The sequence below is a fragment of the Castor canadensis genome, chromosome 14, assembly GCF_047511655.1.
Source record: "Castor canadensis chromosome 14, mCasCan1.hap1v2, whole genome shotgun sequence".
Lineage (NCBI taxonomy): Eukaryota > Metazoa > Chordata > Mammalia > Rodentia > Castoridae > Castor > Castor canadensis.
This window is the reverse complement of record NC_133399.1, coordinates 61,996,935-62,022,795: the sequence shown is the minus strand read 5'-3', so window position 1 is coordinate 62,022,795 and position 25,861 is coordinate 61,996,935.

Below are 25,861 nucleotides of genomic sequence, written 5' to 3'. Positions count from 1 at the left end.
TAGTCTTACACTTTCCAAGCTGGGAGAGTATACATGATCATTTCTCGCCAACTCTAATCATTGAGATAAGGGATCTGGGTGACTAAGTTGGGTGTTAAAACAAGATGTCATCAAGGCCTTCCAAAGCATGGGAGAAATAGGTTTGTTAGGGCTTCTGTTTGCTTTTGTTCTTTCTGATCCTTACCCATCCAAGGAGCCTGACAGCTTGTTAACATCTCAAACAGGAAGGAAGATGGAGACAACTCCTTTACTCCTCCCTATTTTTGTAACTTAACATCTAAAAGTTGATGAGAGTGGGCTAGATGCTCTGGACTTTCAGTTTTTACTTCCCCTGTGCAATGTCTGGCCCTGTCTCATCTATCTATCCTGCCTCAGCCATCCTTCATGGCTAACTTCTACCTTTATGGTCATCATCATCATACATCATTTCTATCTCTAAGTATTAGTCCATACATGTGGGTGTCCTTGCTGTCTATACTGCTCTGATTTCCAAGCACTGCCTTGATTATGAGCAGAATTCTTTCCAAACTCTTCTCAGACCTGCTTTGGTATTAAAACTCATCTGTCATGTGTTTAATCTATGGGAAGTTGTAACAAAGTAGTAGTCTGGAGATTGGTTCCAATATGAACAAGTTCAGATGTCCCTAATTTACAATGGAGTTAAGTCACTATAACCTTACTGAAAGTTGAAAATATCCTAAATCAAAAATGCATTTATGACATGTAACCTGCCTAACATGCTAACTGAACAACACAGTAAAGTGCAGGGAATTGACTGTTTAAACACATGATCATGAGGCTGACTAGGAGCTCCAGCTCTCTGCCCTGCTCTGCATTACAAGACAATGGTTAGCTTGGGGAAAGTTCAAAATTCAGAATTAAAAGTGTTGTTTTACTTAATGCATGTTGCTTTCACACCATCATAAAGTTGACCGATCTTAACTTGAAACTCATGTTTAGGCTCGTCTGTATCACCTGGTAACAATTGCTGCATTGTTCTTTGCTGTGATGTTTGCACAGGATCCTGGAATAAGTGCTGGCAAGTTAGGTCCTTTCATGTCAGAGACAATTTTGGTTTGAGGTAGATCATCCTGAAATCCCTGACATCTTTCAACTGATTTTGATTCAAATTTCTCTTAAGAACATCTAATTTGGATACTAATGGTGTGTGCAAGTTTCCATATCATAAGTTGATGGCAATAAATAAGGATTTCTGATAATTTTTAACAATTTAATGGGTAAAAATGCATCATTTTAAAATTTCAAATTCTGTGACTCCTTTTAATTTTTAACTCTTAAGGTTTTAATTGATCATCAAAAATGATTTTTCTTTTCATACAAATAATTCTGTACATACCTTTTTCTATTTATTTTAAAAGATAAAAATAAGTATAGTAATATTAAGCAAATACATACTAGATTAAATACAAGAAACCCAATTTCATTTGAGTTTTGGACAAACAAAATTTTTTAATCTAGGTATTTTCCAAATACTGCAAAAGATACTTCTATTAAAAATAATATTTGTCTGAAATTCAAATTTGCCACCTGTCTTTTTTATTTGCTAAATCTGGAAACTATTTTTTACAAATCTGCTTCTTTAGTACTACCTAGAATTGAACTCATCTTTAGTTTGACTTCTTGACTAAAGGTCCAGTTTTTCTTCTCATGAATTCTTCTTGGAGATCTGTTAGGCACCCAAAACTGTCATGACCATAAACTCGTAGACTTCATTTGTCCTGCATGCACTGAGCTTTCTTTACTTTTCTTTTCATCTTCTACTACCCTCCTGTTTACTCAGTCCTCTCTGGTTATATGTGCCCTTGTTATTTCTGCCTTACATGTGATTCTGCCTTAGGCCCTTTGATCTGGTTGTCTTCTTTGCCTAGAGAAGAAGGCAGATGCTTCCTCTCCCCCTCAGAAACCTGCTATGCAAATCCCCTTTTACCCTTCACATCTTTGCTCATGTCTCACCTTTTCACTGATGCCTATTCCACATTGCCTGACATTTCAACCTTACTCTGATTTCATGTTTTTCACAATACTTATTACTTCTACCATATTATTTAATATATTTATTATTTATGCTCATATTTTCTACCTTCTACTGGCTAGATTGTTACCTCCTTGATTCACAGGGTTTTTTTTTTTGTTGTTCATTCATGTACCCTAAGTACTTAGTGACCCCTCAATAAATGGTATATAGTTATTAGGAACATGAGCTCTGAAGTCAAGTAAGCATGGATTTGAAACCTACCACTGCTTTTAGCTGAGTGATACTGTGTAAGCTCTTAGACACTTAGTATTTTCATATTATCTATCTAGAAATCACGGTAAGGGGGGACAAATATGATCAAAGTTCATTATACATATGTGGATGTGTGTGTGTGTGTGTGTGTGTGTGTGAGAGAATGTGTATGAAAACTGCATAATGAAACCCACTAAAAACTGATTTAAAAGGTGGAATTAAGAAAGTATAATATATGGCCTGAATTTAATCAAAGTGCATCATGTGTAAGTATGTAAATATCACAATGCAACCTCTTTATACAATTAATTTACTATAATGAAAATGTGATTGAATAATACAAAAACAAGGTCAATGATATCATATACCTCATAGAGTTATTGTGCAGATGAGCTGAGATAACATGCAAATTCTTCAGAAATGAATGAAACAGAGCAAAAATCTCCAAAATTTCAGTTACCGCCTGTGCTCTGTGACAATCTCATGAGGTAAGAACTTGTTATCTATGTTTTACAGGGGAGAGAATTAAAATTTAGAAACTTAAATAATTTGGTAAGGGATACTCAGTAAGTGACAGAGCTAGGACACAAATTACATTCCATTGGACAACACATTTAATGTTCAATCTCTCCTTACAATTTGTGGTGCTTTTCCCATTACATCTTTAACTGTAGGAGTATAAGGAACAATTGATTTTTATTTATGTTATCTAGCCTATTATATGAGCTTTGTCCTAATTTCTATTTCAAATCTTTTTTCAAACACTTATTTCAGGTCCTATTATAGGTAAAGAATTTTCAGAAAACATTTAATAATAAAGGTAGCAGAGCATCCCTGATTAATTTGAGTAATTCACTGTATTTATGGGAAATCTTTTAGTGTTCATTCTTTATGATTAGGATCACTGTAGACTTAAAATATGCTCTTTATATTGTCTATGAGATATTATCTTATAGTTTTGTATTTTTCGTCAAGAATGTTGAAATATATCAACTATCTCCACATACTATTTTAAGTAGAAATAGTTGTGAATACTTACTTAATCTTATGAAGAAAACCAGCTTATGAAATTACAGGCACCACACAAGCAATGCTGATGTGAGGCATTTCTATTACTATAACATCAAGGACACGTCGACGGAAACTCTGTATTACACAGTGTGTAGTAATTCTCACGTGTTATGTGAGGCAGCTTGCTCACTCACATTACCATTCCCTCTCCATGTAAAACCAAAGCTTTGGGCACCTGAAAGATAGGACTGTTGCTCTCATGGAGCATAAAATTATACTAGGCTCTGTCTTCCAGTCCTATCTCAGACTTTTTCTTTCTGCTTGAGGTCGTTCCCTTTCTGGGAAGATGGACTACCACTGATATGGTATGGTGACAGTGACTTGCACTGGTCAGTAAACTATGTACAGGTCATGTCTGAGCAGCAGATTTAAAAGCTGCAGCACTGCTTCAGTATTACTCTTTGCACCTATCACAAGAATACCCCGCTCCACACACGACCTCTCCTTCATGCTCAGTCTCAGAATACCCACAAACAGCAGAGCTACTTCCAGTCGGGGATAGATGGTGTTCTCCTTGTGGAAGGATTAAATGTATATTGAGAGTGGAAGGGAAGGCAGCAAATATTTGTGACCAAGGGAGATACTAGGAAATTGTATTGCTTTTCTCAATCACTATCTCCTGTGGGAAGATTATGTATGCCTCATCCATTGCAGTTATGACTCACTTGGTCAACAAAATGTCAGCAGAAAGCGTGTGTGCCATATCTGAGACAAACGTTATTAAACAGTTTGATCCAAATAGATGCTCTTCCTTCATCCTCATTTCTAGAATGAAGATGGGAGCAACAGAAAGGCACACTGGGTAAGACATGCATGAGGTAAACCTTTCTTGTTCTAAACAATTGATAGTATGGAGTTGTTTGTTAATGTTGCAAAAGCTGACTGAAAAACCATTTTCCTTCTAGCCCAGTTTCTATTTCTCTAACCAAGTAGGGGGACCAAATTTTAGACAAGCAAATACATAATGTAATATAAATGTAAATAATATAACATGTAATGAATAATTATACATATATATGTAATGACCTTACCACAAACTTATGTAAAATAGGTACTAATATGCAATTTGTATTATTTACTTATATGTTACATAAATGCTTCCATTTAAGTCAAGAAAGGATTAGTTAGCACCGACAATTAGCAGTAACTCATAGTAGGACTAATTAAATGATTTTATGAAAAAATAGAGAAAACATTTAGCAATCTTTTGTCTTCTGGTAGAATGCTTATTTTTAAGTTGTTAAAAACTTAATTGGCTATATAAATTTGTCAGCTATATTACTTTATTTAAGATACATAAATATGTTATTTTAAAAGAAAATAGAAACTCAATGGGACTAATTAAAATTTTGCTTATATTTATTTAATTTTAAAACCACCTAATTCTTTCTTTGTTATATTTTTTCCTGTTTCTTTTCCTAATTATTCCTTCTTGAGTTACCTGCAACTTATACAAAATCCTTCTTTTATTTTATACACTGGTGAAACATAATACAGTCAGGTGTACAGTTCACCTTGATTTGTAGCTCACCCTTTATCAGGCCCACCTTGCACTCATTCATTGTGTCACTCCAATGTGATAACCGCAAGCCAAATATCTTCTCAACAAAAATATAAGAGCATGTAACCCTTTTTGCTTGCTGGCAGCAGCAAGTTTTATTTATTTATTTATTATTGTACTGAAGTTACATTGTGGCATTTACAAAAGTTCTTACGGTACATCAAATATATCATAGTTGAATTCAACCCCTCCATCATTCTCCTTTACCCCTTCCTTCATCCATTCCTGGAATTGTTTCAACAGGTCTCATTTTTCCATTTATATACATGTGTACCTGGTATTTGCCCTATATTCACCATCCTATACCCTTTCCCCACAACACTCTCCCCTTCCACTAGTACCAACCTCCCAGACAATAAGAAGCAAGTTTTTAAACTTGTAGAAATAAGTTTACACCTCTCAGATCCCAAACTAAATTTACTTTTTATTGTCCAGCTTGTTCTGGTAAACCAGCTGTTTGTTAATCAAGTCCTTTACATCCTTAAACTTACCATATAGGGCATGTGTGTCTAAAATGCCATCATCTTAAAACACATTGAATGTCATTACAAGTTAAACATTTTAGTGTCACAGAAAATGGTTTTAAAGCACAGAAGTTATTTGAACTTGTGAAATAAAAGTTAGATTCCAAATAAGTTAGAATTTTAGCAAAGAAATTGAGAAAGTCTAATTCAACTTGGCTGCCCTTTTCTAACTTTTTTTTCAGTTCTAAGGCAATATTATTTCCATGAAAAAGTCATTTTATTCTACTATAAATTTTTGTCCAACCTACACTTAACTGACCAAACAAAAATTGGTTCACTGTTTTCTAGGTTCTGTATGGCCACTTGAAGGATCATCACATAGTTTTTGAAAACCAATATTAAAATTTCTGTTTTACTCTAATTAATTCATTTCTTCATTCTCATCCTCAATGAATTCTTGAATTAGAGAAGGCCATTCTTCTTGTCCTACACATTGAAGGTAATGATTTTATAGAGGGTCAGCATTTTAACATCTTTTTTATGACCAGCAACAATGATGACTATCTTGTAGTCATAAATCTACATGACTATATTATACTCCCCTTTATATAAAGCAAAATTCATTAAAAGCTTCTACATATTTTGAGGGAACTGAAAGGGGACCAAAAATTAAGTAAAACATACTATATCAAAAGTAAACAAATCACACCCAGTTGTAACAGTATCGTATACAAAGGGTACAGGATATTTAGCACTTAAGATCTTTTCCTATCTTGGGTAAGAATCACAGGCTAAATAGAAGTTGCCAAAATTTACACTTGCATTATTTTCCAAATATGCAGATGAGTGAACAAAGTATAGTTTGTTTAGGACAAGACATCAGTCATCTTTTGTTTTATGTTTTCTGGGGCTTTGCTAATATCTTCATAAAAATCAAGATGTATATTTGAAATTTCATTTTTAAAACTAAATTACTCAAGTGTTGTCAAGAACATATTTTGTTGTGATCAATTTTTCCCTTGATATGATGTAAAAGTATGGTTGTTGATGTGTCAGTCATACCAGATAGCCAACTGAACACTATAAGGAACTAACAAATATATTGTTAGGTCCCAGTCATGTGGCTAGTGAGCAGGTTGTGAAAGGTTTCACAAAGGCCAGAGTTAAGCAGAGACAAAATTTTATTACTTTCCAGAGAGAAAGGGGGACAGACACCATAGGTAGTATCAGCCCCGTGGTGGTACTTGATAGGAGTTTTTAGGAGTTTTGTAAGACAGGTTGTAGGAAGTTGAGTGGAGGTGTAGACTTGGCTGTTGTTAGTCCCTGTAGCAGATGGTGAGATATGTATCCTTGATTAGATTGTCAGGATGTCCAGAGTATAGTTTGACCCTCAGATGTGTCTTCAAAGTTTCTGAGTACTGTGGTTTCTCAGAAAAGAGCAGAGAAGTTACTGGCTGGATGTGAAAATGATAAGCAAGGTTAGATGGGAATCTACATAAAATGCATGCAAAATGGAGTTACTTAGGTTTGAAGGTTGGCTTTATATATATTATACATTTTTGCTTTGGTTTGTGCACATTTTAGTTGCAATATCTAAATCAGAGTCTGTAACCTTATTCAATTTCATGGAGTGATCAAGAGAATGATGGATTGTGTCCATACATGACTGTGGTATACCCAACCTACTTTGATCCCTGCTGTTTTCAAATGAGCTTGGGGGTGTTTAAGGAGATGAAAAACAATGAATTGATTTAGTACTTGCCTATCTTATATTTATACTTGTTGTAAGATTCAGTTTCCATATTTTCTTGTATCTTTTTCTTCTTCACACCCAGCCCCAATTTTTGACATATTTTTCAGGATGTTCTGCTTCAGTTTTTCTCTTAATCCTTTTGTTGCAGGAGGTTGCTAGCTGAGATACGAGACTCTGAGGCAAACAGCAGGAAGCAATGTTTTATTGTGCCAGTACAGACTCACTGGACTCATGTCCAAAGGCTGAGCCCCGAGAACAAAGGGGTCTCACTTTATATACCCTTGCAAGCAGGTTACAGAAGTAAAAAGCAAGGTCTAATCCGTATATGGTTATATTTAATTTTATTGGCTACTTTACCCTAGTGCTACGTGACTTTTCTCCTCCTCAGTGCTATGTGACCTCCCTCATGTTTAGATTTCTCAGATTTTATCTCCCTACCTCCCTGGTACTTTCTCAGGACTTTCTCAGGAAATCAGCCTAAACTATTTCCTTTTGATCCTCCTCTCTGCTACATTATTCTCCCCTTTGATGCTTGGACCCACTTAAGGTTAAAAAGCATCATCTTAATTTAGGGGTTTGTATTATAATAGTATCATTATATGTGTGGCCATTTTTTAAATAATGGCCTTTAAAATAGTTTTGATAAACTACAGCACCAGGGGAGCCAGGCAGGGCAATAAGAAGAATGCTCCTAGGATTAGGCCCATTGCCCCATCAGGGTTTTGAATCCACGTAAGGCAGAAAACCATTCTCCAAACAGGTCATTGGGATCCCATCCTCTTCAAGTATGGACAGGGACATGGGCAAGCTTTTTTATTTTGTCTGTGATCTCTTTTATAAACTTGTTTTTATCATTAATCTGTAAGCAGCAGTTGCTTAGGTTAAATTTTTACAAATTCCTTCCTCAGAAGCCAGCAAATAGTCTAAAGCCAAGCACTTCTAATAGATGACATTGAGCATCTTAGTGCTTTGTTTTGCCTGCAAATTGATGTTCTTGCAGTTTTCTTAGTTATAATTTTAACAACAGCTTACAGCCTGATGATGCAGTTGAGCATATACATAGGGGTGCGATAGCCCCAGGTCCGTCTTTTGCCCAGGTGACAGGACCATAGTACTGGATGATTTACTCAGGAGGTCATTTGTCATTTTTTTTCCAAGCCCAATGGTCTTCCATGTTGGTCCCCCCTACAAACATAGCATGAAGTTATAGTGTCTGGGCTATAGACTCAGCCAGTGAGAGGAACAAGTTTTTAGCTTTGGCAGAGAGGGAAAATTCACTTTTCAACTCCTTATAAAAGGAGTGAAAAACTTGGTATGAGGAACTCTCATAGGTAGCAGTTACTAATTTGAGGTGTATCGGACTCTCAAGGTCAAGACCCTTTTTATCTATTTATACTAATTACTTTTCCCTGTGTTTAATCAGATGGCTTAAGTACAGTGAAATTTATAGGGTTACAGGTGCCACTGGTGTCATTAGGGGCAGCTTTCCCCTTGTGAAGGAGGGCTACATATTTTGTCCTTTGTTAAACCAGATCAGTAACCATAAATAGTAATTATGCATCCCGCTCAAAAGAGATAGAAGAGAGCAAATAAAAAACCTTTCATCATGAGACCAATCAGTGGGTGCAGTTTCTGCCAAGCCTATGGTGAAGACTAGGGTGAGAACCATAGCAACAGATACAGAAAAGGGGTGACAATGCATTATAGTGAAATAACTGGTGTGAAAAACAGCCTGTTTTTCCCATTGGAGAGTCAACTCCTCAAGCTTCTGCAGTGAGTAGACTAGTCAGCTTGGGGTGGGGGGGGTTACTAGAGCAGGGCTGTCGTCCCTTTGTTCTTGGTCCCTGTTGTTTTCTGGGAAGCAGAGTACTGCTGAGGGAGGGCACTTATGTTCTGGAGGGTGATCCTGCATGGTGAAGCCAGATCAGGGATGTACTCCCACTCAAGAGAGGCTGGCTTGACTTGACTGTGGTGGATGAAAAGAGCAATCTCTGCTACTTTAACTATGGTGGGAGTAGACAAGATAACAAAAGGGCCCCTCCAATGGGGTTTTAATGGTTGGATATTTTAGTTGTTTGTTTTTTTTTTAACTGAGTAGAATTACCATGGCAACAATATATTATCAGTATATATGTCCAAGAAAACTGGTTGTTTAAAAAAGTTAAAAGCACCATTTTTAAGTATCAAAGGACATGTTTAGAGTCAGTAAAAATAGTTATTTTGTCTCTATTTAAGTAGAAGACCCTGTCTAAAAATATGAGTTTGTGTCTGGAAGGACTTTAATGCCAGATAGCCACACATGTATAAGAACCATTTCCTCAATCCTCTCGGCTTTGGTTATGTTTTAGAGGTCTGGCATCAGTGACTCTATTTGAACTTTGATGGCATTCTCTCCTTGTCTCCAAACTGCTTGTCTCTGAGCAGTCTTTTCTTAAGATCTGTCTCCCATCCAAATACTAACCAGGCCCAACCCTATTTAGCTTCTGAGATCAACAGGGTCAGGCACATTCAGGGTGGTATGGCTGTAGACTAAAGATCTTTCTTGATTGGTTGCTTTTTCCTGGATTTTGTCTGTTTGGTTGGTTTTGGTCCCACATCTGGTGGGGGAAGGGGGTGGTGAATAAGGAGCAGATCAGGTGGGAGTCAGTGTCAAATAGACTTTTTTGGCTAAATTTAGGCAACAAAAAGGCTTAGAAAGAGTGGCTCTTAGGCAGCAGGCTTCTAGACAAGGACAATACAAAACAAAATCTAACAAAAACAGATGTCTAAAAAGCTAACCTGGTTGACACATAAGTAGTTATTACAGTCACTTTTTATGGACTTGATTTTAAATGTCCCAGAAGGATCAGAACTGTAATGACAAAAGCTTAAGAGCCATGGTTAAAATTTTGATGGACAGTTTAGCAACTAACACAACAGTGTATCAGTACCACTAACTTTTTGTTACCATGTTTATCTAAATTTTGTATTTTAGAAGGCTTGATATACTTGAAAGAACAGTTTTAGTAAATCCAAATAGCCCAGTCACAGACATATATAGGATACCAACTGTATTAGAAACACCCAAGACAACAATTGTTTAACCATGAAGTCATCTAGAAAGTTTTATATAAAATGTTAGAAAATAAGAGGTATGGAAGAGGCAGAGAGACAGCTCAAACACCGGTACAGGGTTTACTGTTTAGGCAGGAGTCCTGTGGAGGGAGACCCCAGCAAGAGAGCTAGAGCTCATTGCCATACACAGGCTTGGGCTAGATATAGGGGGCTAATAGAAAAGTACCAGGAAGGTCACTAAGGGATATTGTTGCTGGGCAACCAAGAAAGATAAGTTGTAGTTAGGTCACTGTCTGCCCAACTGTCCTTGGCATCTATCCAGGGAGATAAGGTAAGCCATCTGCAAGGGGGAGAGGTTCTAGTCCTATATGGCTGTCCTTATTGTTAATCCCAACATAAACCAGCTGTTAAATGGACATGATTCAGTTACTTTAGTAGTTAAAACCCTGAAAAAAATCATCAGAGAACACAAGTAAAAATCATCAGAGAACACAAGTAAATATTTATAGGGACTAAATGTGGAGTAAGGAAACATAGTGGCCAAGAATCACAGCTCAGATGTTGATAAGGGATTACATCCCAAATTGGTGACATTAACATATGGCTCATGACATACAGCAGGATCCCAGCAACCTATAGTCAATGGAGCCTCCCCCCCTAAAATAAAAGGCCCAATCTGGCCATCCCAGGGAAAAAATTCCCTCCATCCAACATGTGGAAAGAGTAGGACTAACACCTTCACTCTGTTGAGTCCAATAAAAACTGGAGGTCTTGACTTCCAATGTAGTGGTTTTTTTTTTTTTTTTTTGAGTTTTTTGTTTTTATCCTATCTGGAGGGTGCACTTTGGCTTTGTTTTACATAAGTAAATCTGTTTTAACTCTCATATCAGTGCAGCAGCACTCCCTGTGCTCAGCTGGCTCTTGTTTTTCTGTGTTTTAATAAACTCTTGTTGTCTTGCCAAATTTATGGATTAACCTGTTGCACCAAAAATTCCTGACAGTTATTTTGACAAAACAAAAACCATTTTTAAGACAGTTTTTTGTAAATGTTATCAAGAACAATACAATATTTTAAAGATAGCCTTGTTGTTATGACCTTAAAGAATTAAGTTTTAGTTTAAAATCAGTACATTAAATTTTGACCTCACAAAACCTTTAATGTAACTCTTAAATTTTAGTTAAATTAATCACTTACATAACCATTCATAACTTTGTGACAACTTAATATGTACTCTCTGGGGGAGCTTGTCTTTATCCTTTCTTTATCCAAAAGGTTTTTTTTATCTTTTATTTTTTAAAAACTATATCCTTAATATCTTTTATATATTTTTGTTACTTGTTGAAAATAACTTATAAAATCTTTTAACTTAGAGCCTTACATTTGTATGAAAAAACAAGAAAGAAAGCAACCTTGAAATTATTTTTGTATAAAAGCAATTTATAGAAAGCCCATTTATTAATAGGCCCACGTATTATAAGAGAGAATTAAATTCCAGATTGTATTTATGACAGAATGAAACATGTGAAGGTCATTTCTTTAACTACTGAAATTCCAAGATTCCTGCTGCAGGCTGTGGCCCCCCCTTTTCTTCTTTTTTTTCCTCTCCTCTGGTTTAAGCCAGAGTGTTAACCCCTGAATGCCTACATCCTAGTGAGACCTGGTTGAAATAAGTTTGAAAACTGGTTTTCTTAAGAAGTAGCAATAGAACAGAGTAATAATTTTTACATTGATGCTATACTAAGAACTGTTCTCAAGATGTTTACATATTTATGTGTAAAAAGCCTAAGCAGTTTATAACAGAGATCTTTAAAACAAATACCATGATTTTTTTTTTGTTACCTTGAGTATCATATTAACATAGGCAGCAGTTTAAGGACCATTTTGAAGATGCTTAAACATTCATACACACTGTGAGCACACCATTAGATAGATGCATAATCTGACTAGCCATTAGCAAGGGAAACATAAGCATCTCATGACTGTCTCAGTAACAGACCAAGCTCACTGCACCAACCTTTTGGAACAATTTTTTTTTTCTTTTAGCCAGCAACAGTCAAAGTTGCTCTTTTTCTCATTCTTTTATGTAGGCTCTACCTGTTTGTGCTCCCTAGAAATAAAGGTATATTATTTCTGGTATATTTTCATAATACCAAATAGTTTTCTATTTACTTTTTATTTTTAAGCTACCCATCAAGTCTGAAAGACTCTGATTTCTCCTCAGTCCACCCAATAAATTGCTATCAGAATGTAAATAAACAAGAGTCTTGTTTTTTGAAGACCAATTTCAGCCTCTTTGCTTTTCCCTTTCTCCTGGGTATTAGGGTTTGTTTTTGATTTTTTTTTACAATTACCCTGTAAACTTCATTAACCACAATTTTATCTAGTGACCCTTCTGGGAGTCATCCTACACCAAAAGCAGGCCAATCTACTTCACAAAAGACCTTTAGCTTGTTAGGAGTTAACTTAACTTGACAGTCTCCATTAAATCCCTTTTTAAATTTATTAATCATGTACTCCAAGGGAGTGTTTTTACTCTGATTTCCACCCATCTCCTCCCATTACCAGACTGCCAGACAGACACAGAGCAGGAGACTCCTCACTCACTTCGTAACTGGGCTGTGTTTCAGCTCATATTTTCATATACTCTCACACAGCACAGTGCTTCCATCTTGCTCCCTGAACCTGAAAGACACGGTTTCACCCCCCAAAAAACGTGATTACTAGGGTGTCTATTGGGAAGTGATCAGTCTCCCCTTCTGCCTCCTGGGTCAGGTCTGAATTTGAGCCCAGGTTCTTACGAGTCTGTTGAGCCGTGCTCCCCTCCCCTCACTGGTTCCTGCACCTCACTGGGTTCCATTGTGCATCTGAGGCCCTCACCCAGACTCACTAGGAGGATGAATCCCCCTCTGAATCAAGCTGTCTGTTGGCTCTTGGTGGTCCAGGGCATGCACCCCAGTGACAAGGGAGGTAATAACTCACCTTCTCCACAATCCTGGATAATGAGTCCCCAAGAAATATTGCAGGAGGTTGCTAACTGAGATATGGGACTCTTGAGGCAATTAGCAGGAAGCAACATTTTATTGTGCCAGCACAGACTCAGCAGACTCATGTCCAATGGTTGAGCCCCAAGAATAAAGGGGTCTCACCTTATATACCATTGCAAGCAGGTTACAGAAGCAAAAAGCAAGATCTAATCCATATATGGTTATATTTAATTTTATTAGCTACTTTACCCTAGTGTTATGTGACTTTTCCACTCCTCAGTGCTACATGACCTTCCTCATGTTTAGATTTCTCAGGTTTTATTTCTATGCTATGCCATCCCTACCTCCCTGGTACTTTCTCAGGACTCAGGCCTAGACTATTTTCTTCTGCTCCTCCTCCCTGATATGCTTTCACCTGCCACTAAATTAGCATTAAATTATCCTTCATTTTTGGTAATGTTTGAGTCATGCTAACATTGATATTGTAATCATTCTCATTTTCATTACTCGAACTCTTAGCAAACAGTCATGGTACTTACAATGCTAAAAATTAAACTGGCACCATTTTGATAAAAGGCAAAAGTGTTTATATATGGATGAAGGGGATAATGAATGGTTAATGTTCCTACTTACAACGTGCTTAAGTTGCATGATCTGCAGTGAAGGAATGCTGGACATCCACAGTGTGAACCTTCAGTTGTGACTGTCAGCATCTGCAGCCAGAGGACAAATTGTGAAAATGGTTATGGAGGCTAGGAATTTATGCTTTGTTAATTTGATACTAAAACCTGTGTTGCCTTCAGACTTCCCACTTTTTTGGAATATCCAATGAGTTTTTCTATTTCCCCTGAAACTTTCATACTAATTGCTGAATACCATGACTTTTGCATACTAGGGAGAAGTTTCCTGGGATACAGAACAGTTAGTGCTGAAATAGGGGTAGTTCCAGGCAAGTTGTGAGGGTTGGCCACCGTACTACCAAACCTCTCTAATTTTTGCCTTCTTTGACTGTTTCCCAAGACAGCTAGAACAGTGCCTCATCTGTTTCCTTTTCTGTTTTTTGTTGTTTTGGCTTCATCTTCTGGAGATCTAGGGCCAGTTGCCAAAACCTCTGTATGCCAGAGTCTCATGGGTTCTTTTCTTGGGGAAAATTCAGATGAACATATTACACCACTTATCTTAACGTACCCAATGATGTTGCTTTTTCCAAAACATTTCACCACATTACAGTTCATATCCTTATCTTCTAAGAGGACTAAACAGGTGGGGAGGGATATTGTTGAGACACATCTATAAACCTTGTGAAAACAATAACCAGAAGTGGTATGATATCCAGAGTCAGACCATACACCTTCTAAATAGAATTTTTTCATTGCTCTCAGGAAGGGTAAACACTACATTTTATGTGCTTGTGAAATATATAATGAGATCATTAACCCTTTTCTTAATGTCCTCAATCATCTATTAAGAAGAAAAGAATGTCCTTATTTGTTAGTTTGCTTGAATGTTCTGCTAAGATTTAAAGAGGGGGGATGGGTTGGGGAGGTGTCACAAACAATGTATACACATGTAAGTAAATGTAAAAACAATAAAATACATGGAGAAAAGAAAAAAAAACCCTCAAGTTAAATATATGTCATCCTGTTTGGATATTGGCACTGGATCCTGAGGTCTGTGTGTACTCTTTCTACATAATTCTTAAAGTAGGAAGCATGCAGGGGAAATGTAAACCACTGAGGGGGGAATTTTCTACAAAATAATTCATGGAAGTCCTTAAGTGGAAGTCCTAAGGAATAAGAAAATGTTTTCATGCATTTTCTGTTTTATAATAGCTGATTAGAAATTGTGCTGCAACTAGAGGTTTTCTTGAAATAGTAATCTTTCTTTGTACAGGCTCTGAAATTTTTGGTACAAATTAATTATTTGAATTTGCTGTTAGATATTTCACTACAGTTAAGTCTCTCTTTAGTTATTTCCAAATATTTTATTTCCTATTATTGAAAGCACAGTTGTTCCTTTGGGTAAAAATCATGTTATAGGAATTAGAAGCATGGAGGATAAATAAACCATATTGACAGTAAAGGACTCATATTCACATTTCAATACCTGCAACTACCCAGGAACCTAAGATGCCTGTATTCCTAACTCACTTCCTTCCTTTCTTCCTTCCTTCCTTCCTTCCTTCCCTCCCTCCTATCTCTCATCTCTCTCTCTCTCTCTCTCTCTCTCTCTCTCTCTCTCTCTCTCTCTCTCTCATTCTCTGCTGCACTGAGAATTGAGCTCATGCTTGTTAGGCAGGTGCTCTACCAGTTTGCTTTTAGTTTGTTTTTCAGATAATATCTCCGGTAAGTTCACCCTGGACAGATCTTGGAATACAGTTGTCCTTCCTTCATCTCTGGAATAGCTGGAACCACAAGTGTGCACCATATCTGACTGGATTCCAAAGTTTCTTAAGGAGAGTGTGGGCAATGGTGTTCACTGATGGTTTCTGGGAGGGAGGAGTTCTTGTGATCTCACTGTGCAGTTGTCTTCTTTCCCTCTGCTTCCAGATTCTTGAGAAGTGATGTAACATTAATTTTCCCCACCTCATCTTCCCCTTCCATGTTTTATTTTCTTTTATACCTTTCCTCTTTCCAGCTTCTCCTTTCTTCCAATATTTGTCACATTCTTTCTTCCATTTTCCTCAATGAAAAAGTTCCCAGAAATATTTTTCTTAAATAAATAGTGGAAGGTGGGACAGAGAGTAATATAATATAGAAAAAATGAGAGAATTTAAAAATATATATACCTTACAAAAATAAAGATAGAAGAAATTGTTCTGTAGCAGTTACTGAATCAAATCAGAAGTGTTTCTAATTTTTGTTGCTATTCAAAGTTCTTCATACTGATGACCTATTCTCTAAGATCCTTGTAGTGATCACTACATAGATTCTATATAAATGAACAATCTTATTGCAACTGACTATTAACTGATTTTAATTTTGCTCCCAATTAATGTATATTTTCCTTACAATAACTAAGACATAACATATATTGTGTGTGTTTTAAAGTGATTAGGATCAAAAACAAAGTTTGTATTTTAAACAAATTAATTTATTCACTATTTCAAAATGAATAAGGTAAGAATTTTACTTTTGTAATTGGGTTCTAATTAACCATGACTACATGCCTAGTCATGATTTCAGGGCTGGCCAAGATGCTCAGTAATTCATCCAAGTGCTGCTAGGAAAGATCTGTTTGAGATGGCTAAATTGTCAGTATAACTTAGAACCAATTTTCTTGACAAATGTTGAATAGTACTTGCCTTTTCCCTCCAACATTTTTATTATTGTTTTACCCTTCTGAACTGGAATATCTTTGTCAGATCATTTCTTTTTCCATTCACAGATGCAAAGAAATAAAAACACAAGAAGTACAAGCTCCTAAGAAATCAGAGGTTGTGTTGCAAATACATAAATCTTAGGAAAGAAAAACAAAGAAGGACAAAGCTAAACAAGAGTGAAGACAGCATGTAGAGAATCCTGTTGATTTTAGTAAAAGTCACCCAAGAATGCCTATGTGAGCAGGAGAATGAAGCTGGTTAAAAAACATAATCTTAAAAAACAATGATCAAAAACAATGTCTAAAATTTACATAGAATATGAAAGTTTTGAGAAAACATAACAAATACATTGCAATTAATGGCAAATATTAATCAAAATCTTAGGAGGAAGAATGTAATGTTGGCAACTTACCTTGTTAATAGACCCTTCTGATGAAATTTAGGCTTTCATATGCTTGGTGGTTCTGTTACCATGTCTCATGACACACTTTTTGGTTGATATAAAGTCAGCTAAATGCTGCCCATTGCTGCAACTTGCATTCTGAGAGATGTATGAGGAGGTCCAAATGAAACATATAATATATTAATATTAGCTCTGTGTTCCATTCTTCAAATGTCTTAATTACCAAAATGCAGGAGCTAGTCTGATATCTTCAATGTAGATGACTAAGAAAAGAATTTGAGCCCATTTTTGAAGATGAGTGCAGTTCTAATGGACACTAAGAGGAATCAAAACAAAGCTAAGTAGAATGATTACAAAAATGAATAAAACCACATGCTTTGGGAAAGAGTGTACATGAAAAAGCAGATAAGGGTCAATGAAATAATGGAAGATAAATAAGGAAAAGTCAGAAGACAGATATCTTTCATTATAATGAGTAACATCTTTGTATTTACATTTGAGCCAAAAATCTTCCTTTTGAATGAAGCTTAATGCTCATAAATAAAAAAGAAAATTATGCATTTCACAGGTTTTGTACCTGAATCTTAAAAACATACTTATTTGTAGAAATTTTCCTCCTGTTTCAGATTTAAGGATTGTAGATACCTTGTTGATTTAGAAGTGGAAAACTTCATTGATCTTGTCACTAGTAAGATGAACTGAACTTTTTCACTTGCTAAGTAGTTTAAATAATTTTCATATCATTCAAAACAATTTTAAAGCTCCTTTCAAATAGCTTCATTAATTTATGTTGCTGTAGGTCACAACAATGTATCACCTCAAGGGTATTTAAAAGAAGATTTTTTAGGCTGACTAAATATAATGATGCATTGTTTTTTCCAAAAAGTAGAGGGAAGAAATTTGAATGTATTTACCGTAAAGAAATAATAACTGTTCCACAAGGTACAGATGCTTAATCTGATGTAAATATTATACAATTCATCAAAACATCACATAGTACCCCATAATATGTATATTTTTTTGAGTTTTTGTGTATTAGCTTAAAAACATTTAAGTTTTAAAAAGACTTGATGATTTATAGAGAATGTGGAGGTTACTTTCTGTTTTAGGCATTATTTAGCTTGTTAATGAATTTAATTTTTCTTCATTTTCTCTTTATGTTGAAGACATTTATGATAAATAATACTAAATGGTATAACCTGAATAATACTAAATGATAAAACCGAAACAAGAATGGGAGAAAGCCAATTGACAAAAGTGAGGCTCAAACTAAAAACCTTGGCCATCTACAGTGTACTCTATTTTTAAAAATTTATCTATTGTTTTTGGTGATACTGAGGTTTGAACTCAGAGTCTCCTACTTGCTAGTCAGGTACTCTACCAACTTAGCCACACCCCGGCCCTACAATGTACTCTAAATAAGTAAACTTTAGATAACTGAATTATTCTGTTGACTGGAAATTGAGCCCAAATCAACCACTTGATGCTACTTCAACAGTTGGATGCCAGAAAACCTACTTTAGCATGTTAAGCTGAACATGATTCAATTTCATATAGTGACATATAGAAATTGTGTACCAGGTTTTCATGTACCATGTCAGGTTCTTGAAATATTTGATAAGACAGTTGTTATTTTAAGATGGAGCTTATAAATAAGTAAGAGATAAACATGATTACAATACAAGGTTCTAAATTTAAAAGAGAAGTATTTTCAAGGTACACACAAAGAATATATTGGCTAATTTTGCTTGTCATGTGGGAAAAGGCATCACAGAAAGGTGAGTATTTGTAATGGGTATTAAAGGCGTTTTCCAAATTGGAAAAAAAAAAAAAAAGAAACAACTTTTTAGATGGATAGAGTAAAATGAGAAAAAGAATGGAGAAAGAATTTTGTAGTCATCTTGGATATCAATGAGGTTTGGAATGAGTGGGATAGACATAAGAGGCTGGGAATAACACAAAACAAAGAACAATGGGAAGCTGTTGAAGGACTTATACAATGCAAATGCTAGTATATTTGTCAGTTTTCTGTCACTGTGAGATAATACCTGAGAGAATCATGAATGGAGGAAAGGTTTATTTTGGCTTTGATTTCAGAGACATTGTTGCTTTGTCCTTTTGATTTGGGAATATGGCAGCAAAGTATATTATGTGGAAGTACATGGTAGAGGAGGCCTGTTTATCTCATTGTGCTGGGAAGCAAAGAGAGAGAAAGAAAGAAGTCAAGCATCCCAATAGTCCCTTTGTTAGCACACCCCAAAAACCTAACTTCCTTCCACTAGGTCCTGGGTCTTAAAGGTTCCACTAACTCTCAACAGTGCCACAAACTGGGAATAAAGCCCTCAGATGTTTGCCTGTAGGGGATAGTTGTCCAAACTGTAACATTTAATAATGTAAAATTTATCTTTTTAAGACTCTGTGGTCAATGAAGGATGATAATTAAGATGATCTGCTCAGTCTTATTCCTTAGAAAAGCAATTCTAGAAATACTGTTAAAGAGTTAACTAAAACAATAGAGCAATAAGCATGGAAATAGGAAGACTATGATAAGATCCATATATAACTAATGTGGGATTTGATGATGTAGATAGGCAATAGTTTATCAATTTTTTGCAGCAATGGATATTATTAGCCAAACAATAAAATAACAGGACAAGGACATAATGTAGAGATTTGAGTTTTGTTTCACCTATAATAAATTAATGCTTCATATTTAGAATATTCATGTTGATATGATTCTTTATTCTTAGTATAGCATTTAAGAGAAATATTAGGGCTAGAAATGTTTAGGAGTTACAAGAACACCAAAAAAACTGAAACTCTGGTGTTTGATGTTGCCCCCCAAAATTCTCTGAAGCCATAAGAAATTAGGGCATAGGCAAAATTTGTAAAAGCAATATTCTCTTTAAACTGTGAAGATGTCAAAAATTTAGACAAATTCTTCAGCTGCACAGTTAGAGATTTTAAGAAATTATGTGGGAAGCTGTAGAAAATTGAAGATATGAAGCCCTAGTGAATACCCAAATCTCAGCTGTGGTCAGTAAGAAGATAAAAGCTGAGGTTTTTTGAGTGATCCAGGTAAAGAATTGGAGAACATTGCAAAATCTGAAAACTTGCTGGCAATCAGCTTAGACACAGTTGGAATTTAAGTAACATACTTCCAGTTGACTTAATCAACAACAGATGGACTGGAACCTAATCAGAAGAACAACCACCTTTGATCAGCTCTGCAAAATATTCTTTGTAAATATCTAGAATTCAGGAAAAATTTGCTAAGCATATCATGAAAAACCAACAGAAACTGACCAACTCTTGGAGTTATCAGATATTGACATTAAAATAACTGTGATTAATATAGTAAGAAAGTACCTGAGGAGATGGTGATTTCCACTAGAGAGAGAGAATCTATAAGCATATAATCAATATCCTGGGTCTAACAAACACTATGCTAAAATGATTAATCAATGAATTTAAAGGCAGATAAGACATGAAGAAAGAAAGAATTAGTAAAATGGTGTAAGTTCAGTAAGAATGTCCAGGATGAAGCAATACAAAAGTATGCAAAGGAGCTATATTAGGTATAATGAAATCACCAAATATATGTGCTTGAAGTATCCTATAGAGCACAGAGAAAGAATACAACAGAAATGACATGTAAAGAAATTATGCACATACATACACACACATATATACACTTTTTCTTGCTGTGCAGGGAATCTAGAATTTCACCTGTGGTAGGTGAGTGATCTACTTCTGAGCTACATTCTCAGACCTTGTGCCTTTTTGAAACTGATAAAAACTTCAATACATGGGCTATAAAGGCAATAATAACCTCAAGTCAGGGACATACAAAGAAAATTGTACACATGCACATCTGAGTAAGACCACTGAAAATTAGTGACAAAGAAAAAATCTATAGTTAGTAAAAAGCATCACTACTGAAAAGCTGAGGAGGATCCAGATGGCTACTAGAGTGCAGAAGCAGACAGCGTGCACTCTGTGAATCAAAAATCTTGCTGAGATGCTGGAGTCACACTTGGTGAAAATAAAGCACCAAGAAGAAGCAAAACTTTGACACCCTGAACCCCTAGCCTGTAGAAAGCTTCTCCATGCCATGTTACACGGAGAAAATAGGAGGGCTGCCTCCACCACCAGATGCTGGCTTCAAACCTGCTTGGGAGACATTCTGCAGACCAAACAGGTGAGCACCAAGCATCACATGGTATTCCCTAGCCATCCCCAGGGTAAACCAGCATAGCTCCCAGGTAGACTAACCCCACCCTGCAAAAAAAAAATAACCCTGAATAACAAACAATGAACAAACCTAGCACACAACAGAGGGGGCTGGAACTCTGAAAATACACGGGAGAAGGAGGGAAGGGCAAGGAGCTGATCTCTGCTTGAACTTTCAGTAAACAAAGGCTGGAAAGGCAGAATGGTTGACAGTGGGCAGATGATAAGCCACTGCCTAAAACAGGGCAGGTAGCATTCCACAATGATCATCTCCTGAGCCAGTGAGCAACATCCAAAATCAAACAGCACTGCAAAATTGAAAAACAGTAAGTAAACTTTCACAACACACAGACAGCAGGGGGCTGGCTGAAGTATCACTGACCTTGCCCCAGAAAAATGGGATGAGGCAAAGAAACAAACCCCCAGGAAACAAGCACAGTGAAAACCCAACTCCAAAGCAGGGCAGCTGGTGGGCTACAGAGCAGATTCCAGAACCTGAGGATAACACTCAATATTAAACTGCCACACCTTGCTGAGGGAGGAGCTGACTAAGCAGCTGCTGCTGAAAGACAGCAGAAAAAAATCACCACCCAAACACCTGGTGAGACTATGACAGAGATTCGGCTTAAATACCAACACCAGGACTGGATGTTGGAGGAGTAACACCAGAATTTAAACTAAGTCTGAAATTCTATTGTTCCTGAAACTAGAATTTTTGGTTGTTATTGCTTGTTTGTTTTGTTTCTTGTTTGTGTTTGTTTGTTCATCTCTCCCCATTGATTTCTTTGCAGTTGTTTTGTTTGTTTTTGTTTTTGTTGTTAGTTTTACCATTGTGAATTAGTTAATACTAAATCATACCCAGATCAGGGACAGAAATAGCACACACATACACTCTTAGCTACAAACCTAATACAGCTAAAAACCAAAATTAAACCAAGGGAAAGAAAAAGGTGACAGAAATCACCAACTAGCCTATCAAGAACATAGTTGCACAGAAACAAGTTGAGCAATGGGAAGATGAAAAAGGGATGGAAATCATTTTCCCCCCAAAATAATTTAATACAGGATTCAGAGGGAAATGAAGAAAATAGATACCTAGTTCTGGACTCCAACAAAACAAAGATAAATGACACAAAGGAACCCAATGATGCCAACAAGAACAGCCTCAAAGAAGAAATCCTGGATGTAATCATGGAGAATTTCATGGTGATGTTACAAGACATGGTTAACCAAAATGTACAAGAGGCACTCAAGAAATTTCAAGAAACCAAACATAAAGACTATGAGAAGACATAGAAACAAATAAATGAACTCATGGGAGCCCTAAATAAACACCAAAGTGAAACAGAGAACACTATAAATAGAGAGATAAATAAATTAAAGATGAAAATAGACAATATTAAAGAGGAAGATATCCATGATATGGAAAATCTCAGAAAAAAGAATTAAACAGAAATACAAAACACAATGGAAGGCCACTACAGCAGACTAGAACAAGTGGGAGACAGAATCTCAGAACTTGAAAATAAAATGGAAATCAAAGGAAAATCTGAAGAACTACAAGTTAAACAACTTGTTCCTGCAAAAGGAATATGTAAGAACTCACTGACTCCATCGAAAGACCAAACCTGAGAATCATGGGCATTGAAGAAGGAGAAGAGGTCCAAGCAAAAGAGACTCATAATATATTCAACAAAATAATAACAGAAAAATTCCCAAATCTAGAGAAAGCCTCCAGGACACCAAACAGACTTGACCAAAATAGAACTACCCCACGACATATTATCATTAAAACAACAAGCACAGAAAATTAGAAAGAATATTGAAGGCTGTAAGAGAGAAAAAACAAATAACATACAAAGGTAAATCCATCAAAATCACAGCAGATTTCTCAATGTAAACATTAAAAGCAAGAAGAGGATGGAGTGAGGTATTCTTGGCACTGAATGAAAATAACTTCAACCCTAGGATACTCTACCCAGCCAAACTATCATTCAAAATAGATGGAGCAATAAAAGTCTTTCACAATAAGCAGAAACTAAAACAATATATGACCACCAAGCCACCACTATAAAAGATTCTTCAAGGAATTCTGCACAAAGATAATGAAAGCAAGCAAAATCATGAGATTTTGGTAGTACCAAACCACAGGAGAAAAGAAGACAAGGAATCAGAGAGTAACATTGATTCAGCTGTATATAATCAAATCCTTAAACAACAAAAACAAAAAAATGACAAGAATCACCACATACCTGTCAATACTAACACTGAATGTTAATGGACTTAACTCCCACATCAAAAGAAACCATTTGGTAAACTGGATTAAAAAGGAAGATCCAACAATCTGATGTTTACAGGAGACCCACCTCATTGACAAAAACAAACACTGGCTCAGGGTGAAAGGCTGGAAGAAGATATACCAAGCCAATGGCCCCCAAAAACAAGCAGGAGTAGCAATACTTATCACGGACAAAGAGACTTCAAACTTACATTGATCAAACGTGATAAAGAAGGGCACTCCATACTAATAAGAGGTGAAATACACCAAAAGGAAATAACAATTATCAACCTATATGCATCCAACATCAGTGTACCAAATTTCATAGAACATACTCTGAAGGACCTAGAAGCATATATATATACACCCAACACAGTGGTAGTGGGAAACTTTAATACACCCCTATCACCAATAGATAGGTCAACCAAACAAAAAATCAATAAAGAAATTCTAGAACTAAATCACACCATAGATCAAATGGACCTAGCTGATGTCTAAAGAATATTTCATCCAACTTCCACACAATACATATTCTTCTCAGCAGCCCATGGCACTTCCCAAAATTGATCATATCTTAGGGCACAAGGCAAGCCTCAGCAAATATAAGAAAAAAGAAATAATCCCATGCCTTCTATCTGATCACATTGCATTAAAACTACAACTCAACCACAAAAACAACAATATAAAACCTGCAAGCAATTGGAATGTGAACAATACATTGGCGAAATAAAAGAGGAATTTAAAAGGTTCCTGGAAGTTAACGAAAATGAAAACATGACCTACCAGAACTTATGGGACACAGTAAAGGCAGACCTAAGAGGAAAGTTTGTAGCCATGAGTGCATATATTAAAAGGTCAGAAAGATCTCAAATCAATGACCTAATGCTACATCTCAAACTCCTAGAAAAACAAAAACAAGCAAAACCCAAAATAAGCAGTAGGAGAGAAATAATAAAAATAAGGGCCAAAATTAATGAAAGAGAAACAAACAAAAACATACAAAGAATCAACAAAACAAAGAGGTGAGTCTTTGAAAAAAATAAGATTGACAGACCCCTGTTAAACCTGACTAAAATAAAGAGAGGAAAAAACTCAAATCAGTAAAATCAGAATGGCAAAAGGGGAGATTACAACAAATACCAGGGAAATCTAGGAAATCATCATAGACTACTTTGAGAACCTATACTACAATAAATTTGAAAATCTTGAAGAAATGGACAAATTTCTAGACACTTTTGACCATCAAAAATTGATCCAAGAGGATATTAGCTACCTGAATAGATGTATAACACAAAATGAAATTGAAGCAGCAATAAAGAGTCTCCCAAAAAAGAAAAATCCAGGAACTGATGGATTCTCAGCTGAATTCTATCATACCTTTAAAGAAGTACTAATACCAACTGTCCTTACAGTTTTCCATGAAATAGAAAGGGAAGGAACACTGCCTGACTCATTTTATGAAGCCAGTATTACACTCATCCCAAAACCAGACAAAGACACCTCCAAAAGAATAACTATAGGCCAGTTTCCCTAATGAACATCAATGCAAAAATCCAATAAAATAATGGCAAACTGAATCCAACAACGTATCAGACATATCATTCACCATGACCAAGTTGGCTTCATCCCAGGGATGTATGGATGGTTCAACATACACAAATCTATAAATGTAATACAGCACATTAATAGAAGCAAAGACAAAAACCATTTGATCATCTAAATAGATGTAGAAAGAAAAAGCATTTGATAAGATCCAACACCACTTCATGATAAAAACTCTAAGAAAACTAGGAATAGAAAGATTGTACCTCAATATTGTAAAGGCTATATATGACAAACCTATAGCCAACATTAATGGAGAAAAACTGAAACCATTTCCCCTAAAATCAGGAATGAGACAAAGGTGCACACTATCTCCACTCTTATTCAACATAGTCCTGGAATTTCTTGCCATAGCTATTAGGCAAAAAGAAGTAAAAGCAATACAAACAGGTAAAGAAACTGTCAAAATATCCCTCTTTGCAAACGACATCATCCTATATCTTAGAGACCCAAAAACTCTACCCAAAAATCGAGACACCATGAACAGCTAAAGGAAGGTGGCAGGATACAAAATCAACTTACAAACATCATTAGCTTTTCAATAAACCAACAATGAACAAATTGAGAAAGAATATATGGAAACAATTCCATTTACAATAGCCTCAAAAAAAAATCAAATACCTAGGAGTAAACTTAACAAAGGACGTGAATGACCTCTACAAGGAGAACTACAAACCCCTGAAGAAAGAGATTGAGGAAGACCACAGAAGATGGAAAGATCTCCCGTGCTCATGGATTGGTAGAAAAAACATAGTAAAAATGGCTATACTACCAAAAGCAATGTACATGTTTAATGCAATTCCCATCAAAATCCCAATGATATTCCTCACAGAGATTGAAAAATCTACCCTAAAGTTCATTTGGAAATTCAAGAGATCGTGAATAGC